The sequence below is a fragment of the Heloderma suspectum genome, chromosome 6, assembly GCF_057233095.1.
Source record: "Heloderma suspectum isolate Gila_16-S chromosome 6, 16-S_ref, whole genome shotgun sequence".
NCBI lineage: Eukaryota > Metazoa > Chordata > Lepidosauria > Squamata > Helodermatidae > Heloderma > Heloderma suspectum.
Genome location: NC_139463.1, coordinates 49,622,077 through 49,628,677, shown reverse-complemented (window position 1 = coordinate 49,628,677; position 6,601 = coordinate 49,622,077).

Here is a 6,601-nt window from a genome sequence, read left to right as displayed (position 1 = left end):
TGTACAGTTGGGAAAAGTGCAGAAAAGGGCAACTAAGATGATCAAGGGCCTGGAGAAACTCCCTTACTTGGAAAAGTTATAATATTTGGGGCTTTTCAGCTTAGAAAAAAGGCAAACAAGAGGGGACATGAAAGGGGCACATAAAATTATGTATGGTGTAAAGAAAGTGGAAAAACATCTCTTATAATATTAGGGCTTGGGGTCATCCAGTGAAGCTAAATGGTGGAACATGCAGGCTAAATAAAAGGAAGTCCTCCATCATGCAGCACACAGTTAATCTACGGAATTTGCTACCACAAGATGCAGTGATGGCCAGCAAGTTAGATGGCTTAAAAAAATCGTTTAGACATTTTTATGGAGGATAGTGAAGCTATCAACAGCTGATACTCATGATGGCTGTATATTACCTCCGGTATCAGAGGCCAGTTGCCTCCAAATACCAGTTGCTAGGGGAGATGAACAGTGGGGCTCGTGTCCTGCTTTGTGAGCTTCCCATTGTGGCATCTGGTTGGGCACTGTAGAAACAGGCTGCTGGGCTAGAGGCCAACATTCTTTGGCCTGATCCAGCATGGCTCTTATGTTCTTGCTTTTTAAAAAAATCGACATAACTTAAAACACGTTAAGGAAAGGCAGCCTGGAAGAGAGATGTTTTAAGGCCTGTCAGCCTGCACTAAAGAAGCCAAGTGTAATTTATTTGCAAGGAAGTTTCCTAGCCGTGGGGCCATCACCGGGAAAGCCCTGTCCTTCATGCCCACCAACCTAATCAATCTTACGTGTGGGCATATGAGTAGGACCCCCAAAACTGATCTTGAAGTATGGACAGTCAAATGAAGGTATTACCCACCCAAGAAGTGTCTGGCTCCCCCAGCAGAATGGTGTGCATTTGGGATCTGGCGATAGGTGATTTAGTACAGTGGCAGCGGCTTCTTTTAGCCACAGTTCTTCTTTCTGCTAAAGTATCATGCATGGCCTCTGAAGAATTACACTGCAATCCTGTATGTGTCTACTCAGAAATAAGTCCCCTTGAGTTTGATGCCATATAGGGATGCCGTCTCAGATATGTTCTCGTCGGTTCCTTTTCTGTCTGTCTCTCTCTGGTTCTCACTGCGATATTGCCTGCAGCAAGACACGTATGCTGCCTTGAGCACCTTGGGGGCAGCGCAGGATATAAACGTAATAAATAATAATATATAAGCACCACTGGAAGAGGAGCAGAGAGGCAAATGAGGACTGTAGCTCAGCTTTCCCCAAGCTGGTGCCTCCAGCCAGCCTGACGCATCCGGAGGGCACCTGGCTGGGGAAGGCTGAGCTGCAGTTGCTACGAAGTCTGCTTTTATCAGCAGTCATGCCTTTCCCCAAGGAACCCTGTTCTGAAGTAGGTAAAGAGACGCCTCTCACAAGTGGAGAGGCTTTCAGTCCTGATCCTCTGCTTGTATACACAGGAGTAAGCCTCATTGAGCTCACTAGGACTTACTCCTAAATCAGTGTATGCAGGATTACATCCTTAGTGAGTGTTTGGTTTATTTTTGGCTTAATGGGGCTTCTGTCGCTGCTTCAAAATGCATGCTGGGACCGCCTGGGAAGCATAGTCTCAATGCGGAGACCACATAGCCTTGAAGGACGGCAAGGGTGGGTTGCTGTAGTGTATAGGGATTCCCTCCCTCTCTTTCTCCCTCTCCAGGCTTCCCATCCATCTGAGTGCCAATCTTGAGCATTTTTATCTTGTCTTGGGAGCTCAGGACAGATTAGGGATTCTGCTGGTGTATTGCTCATGCCACTGCCCATCAGTCTCCCTGCCTGAGGTGATGGGGATGATCCAAATTTCCCAGGCTGATAGTTCTGGGGAACCTTAACATACATGCTGAAGCCATTGGATCCAGGGCAGCAGAGGACTTTATGGCCACCATGACAACCATGGGGTCATCCCAACATGTCATCAGCCCAACGCATGTGGCAGAACACACTCTCAGTGTGGTGAGTGGTGATCTGAAGGTGGGGGATTTAACAACTATTCCCTTGTCATGGTCAGATAATTTCCAGTTGAGGTTTAGACTTTCAGTGGCTTTTCCCCTCTGCTCCCAGGGACTAATGGATTCTGGTGGATTCCAGAAGGCTCTGGTGGATTTTCCTGCTGGTATGGCTGGTGCTCTTGTTGATACCCTGGTCACTCTGAGGAATATGGAGATGTCCTGGATGGTTGACATGGTCATGCCTAAATGCCTTCCGTCTCTGCAGAGCCCAGGCACTGCCTTGGTATACATCCCAGCTGAGGGCAATGAACCAAGTGGGATGACGGGTAGAATGCAGGTGGGGGAAAACTCGTGGTGACTGATCAAACACAGCTTAGAGCCCATGATCAAGCTGATCCTGTGGCAGCGAGGTTGTTGCTCAGTGGAGCTTTTCTGGGAGGTGGGGGCCCTGTTGTAATCTGGCCCAGAGAGAGAGGTTTTTTTATTTTTTATCTATCTATCTATCATCGATCGCCCATCTGGCTGGTCACCCAGCCACTCTGGGCGATGTACAAGTATATAATAAAACATTTTAAAACAATAAAATTCCACAATAAAAACATTTTCTAAAATACCCTAACCCACCCCAAATGCCTGCCTGAACAACCACGTTTTTAATGCACAGCGGAAGCTCATTAAGGAGGGGGCATGGCAGAGTTCCCTAGGGAGGGAGTTCCACAGAGTAGGGGCCACCACAGAAAAGGCCCTCTCCCTCGTCCCCACCAGTCTAGCTGTCCTGGCTGATGGGACAGAGAGAAGGCCATCTGAGGCTGATCTTGTTAAGTGGCCTGTCTGGTGTTGCTGGAGGCGCTCCTTAAGATAGGCTGGGCCGGAACCATATAGGGTTTTAAAGGTCAAAACCAACACCTTGAATTTGGCCTGGAAAACAACTGGTAACCAGTGCAACTCCTTCAGCACTGGAGTGATGTGATCTCACCGGCGGCTGCCTTTAATCAGGCAAGCCACCGCGTTCTGTATCAGCTGCAGCATCTGAACCGTCTTCAAGGGTAACCCCATGTGGAGCGCATTACAGTAGTCTAAACGAGAGGAGACCAGGGCATGTACTGCCGATGGGAGCAGATGGTCGGGAAGGAAGGGGCGCAGCTGCCGTATCAGATGGAGTTGATACAGCGCTGTCCGGCTCACAGCTGACACCTGAGCCTCCATGGACAGCTGGGAGTCCAAAATGACCCCCAGGCTGCAGACCTGGTCTTTCAAGGGTAGCCGTACCCCATTCAACACCAGGTCAACATCCCCCAGCCTCCTCTTGTCTCCCACCAAAAGTACCTCGGTCTTGTCAGGGTTCAGCTTATTCCTCCCCATCCAGCCACTCACCATCTCCAGACATTTGGACGGGGATTCTACGGCCAACCTTGGTGAAGATTTGAACGAGAGGTAGAGCTGCGTGTCATCCGCATATTGATGACACCGCACCCCAAACCTCCTGATGATAGCCCCCAGCAGCTTCACATAGATGTTAAATAGCATGGGGGGGGAGGATGGAACCCTGTGGCACCCCACAAGTGAGTGACCACGGGTCCAAAACCTCCTCTCCCAGTGCTACCCTCTGGTACCTGCCGGAGAGGAAGGACTGGAACCACCGCAATACAGTGTCTCCAATGCCCAACCCCTCCAGGCGGTCCAGGAGGATGCCGTGGTCAATGGTATCAGAAGCCGCTGAGAGGTCGAGAAGAACAAGGAAGGAGCATTCACCTCTATCCAGAGCCGCCCTCATATCATCCACCAAGGCACCCAAGGCTGTTTCTGTCCCATGCCCAATCCTGAAGCCCAACGGAAATGGGTGTAGATAATCTGTTTCTTCCAAGTGTGCCTTCAACTGCATCGCCACCACCCGCTCAATCATCTTGCCCAAAAATGGCAGATTCGAGACTGGGTGAAAGTTGTTCAGAACTTGGGGATCGAAGGAGGGCTTCTTTAAGAGCCGTCTTATCATTGCCTCCTTGAGGGCTGATGGCATCACTCCCTCCTCAAGGGAGGCATTCACCACCACCCTGATCCCCTCACCCAGTCCTTCTCTGCAGCCCATAATGAGCCAAGATGGGCAAGGATCAAGTAAGCAGGTGGTCAGCCTTACAGATGAAAGCACTTTGTCCATTTCATCAGAAGGAAGAAGCCAGAACCAATCCCACAAAACCGGTTTGCCACAGGCTGCCTCTTGCTCACTAACTGTATCCACGGCGCATGGAATAACACTCCTAATCCAATCAATTTTATCCGCAAAGTGCCTTGCCAAGGCCTCACAGGAGGCCTTAGAATGCTCCAATGTTTCCGGAGCAACTGGACCAACCAGGCTTCGGACCACTTGGAACAGCCTCCTGGGACAGCACTCTGCAGACGCAATAGAGGCAGCATAATATTCCTTTTTTGCTGCCTTCACCGCCACGTGATAGGCTGAAGATATAGCTCTAGCCCGTGTCTGATCGTCTTTAGAGCGAGACTTCCACCACCGGCGCTCTAGCCGTCTCACCTCCTGTTTCAGAGCTCGTAACCGCGGATTGAACCATGGTGCAGTCTGAGCCCTGTTCAGGGGGAGAGGGCATTTCGGAGCCACCCAATCTAATGCCCCAGTGATTGCGGCATTCCACCCACCCACCAGGGTCTCGACTGAGTGGCCGTTGGCATGCCCCAGAGAATCCCCAAGTGTGTTCAGGAATCCATTCGGATCCATAAGACGCCTGGGGCGGACCATTTTAATGGGTCCTCCACCCCTGCGGGGGGGTTGTAGAACCAAGAAGTCTAACGTCACCAGATAGTGATCTGACCATGACAAGGGGGGTGGTGGATATACCCCCGACTTCCAGATCACTCCCCGCTTCTCCAGAAACAAACACAAGGTCTAGTGCATGACCAGCTACATGGGTGGGCCCAGTTGGAATAGGGTGCAGCTCCCAGGAGGCCATGGTCTCCATGAAGTCCCGAGGTGTTCCTGTGAGGATGGCCTCTGGAAGTACGTTGAAGTCCTCCAACACCAATAAGTTAGGGGACTGCACACGCACATCAGAGACCACCTCAAGCACCTCGGCCAGGGAGTCAGTCGTGCAGCGGGGTGGACGGTACATGAGCAGAACCCCAGACTGCCCTTCGGGCCCAACCTCCAGTACATGCACTCAGCAACCTTGGTCTCCCGGAGAGGGGGTCTGGTGAAGACCAAGGACTCTCAGTAGATAACAGCCACTCCCCCTCCCCCATCCCCAGCCCTCGGCTGCTGTGCATACGAAAATCCGGCTGGACACATGGCCGCAAGAGTTGGAGCAGTGGCCTCGGCCAGCCAGGTCTGCACCCTCATCCAGGATCATGTCATGGATGAGGGAGGTTTTCTGGATAACAGACCTGGCATTGCAGGGCAGCAAATGAAGGCCAGAAGATGGAGTCACGCCTCCCCCAGCCTTCCTTTGGCTCTGGACAGGCCCGGAGCAGGGGACAGATACTACACATCTCTCCCTTGTTCCCCTTACCTGGCATGGCCTGCCCCTAGCGCTCCACCAGCACCTGCCGCCCAGCCTCAGTATGTTCTGGCCCCCAACACTCCCCCCACTGCCTCCATCAGGTGTACACATGCCCCCTCGCTCCCGCCTATCAGGCAGGCTACCCACCCCCAGAAACGTAACAGAATTCCCCAGAAATTTAAAAAAAAAAATTAAAAATCCCCTTAAAAATACTGCCAGGCAGGAGTCCACGGTGGTGGTGGCAGCGGTACAGCAGCAGCAGGCACGCCTCTGCCCCGGTGGTGGTGGTGGTGGTGGCTTCTCCTGCAGGCCCTGGCTCTCCCAGGCCACCTCAGCCAGCCAGCTTATGTAGCCCCTCCAGGGAGGGGCAGGTGGAAGCAGCAGGGCTGGCTCAGTACCTGGGGGCCTGGTCCTGCAGGGACTCGCGGTCTGCCAGGCGGAGGTCCATAGGGAAGGCCTGGTGTTGGTGGCGGCGGCGGCAGCCACAGCAGGCCCAGCAGCAGCAGGCACGCCTCTCCCGCGGTGGTGGCAGCTTCTCCTGCAGGCCCTGGCTCTTTGGTTTTGGTTTTACCCTTGGTGGCACACTGTAACAGGTTTGTGTGATGCTCTGAAGATAAAGTCAGTCACATCCGTCACAACTTGGACTCCACACTTAGTGCAATCCCTATAGTGCAGGTGTCCAGAACTCCATCTAATCCAATTGTGCTAGACGAGTTTCAGTTGTTGAGGCCTGTGATGTGGACAGGTGCTTGGTCACGTTCAGCCAACCACTTGTATGTTTGACTCTTGCCCTTCTTGGCTTATTCCATCTCAGACAAAGGGGATGACAGGATGGGTCCAGGATATGGTATGGTACCAGCCACTTTAAAAGAGGCACTAATCAGGCCAGTCCTTAAGAAACTTAAGCTGGACCCAGAAGGTGAAAACAATTATAGTCCGGTTGCCAATATTCCCTTCCTGGGCAAGGTGCTCAAGCAAGTGGTTGCTGATCATCTAGATCCATTTCAATCAAACTTCAGGCCTGGATCTGGAATAGAAATTGCCTTGTGGGATCTGGAATAGAAATTGTGGGATGACCTGTGCCAGGAGAGGGATGGGGGAGCGCAACCCTGTTGGTTCCCTTGG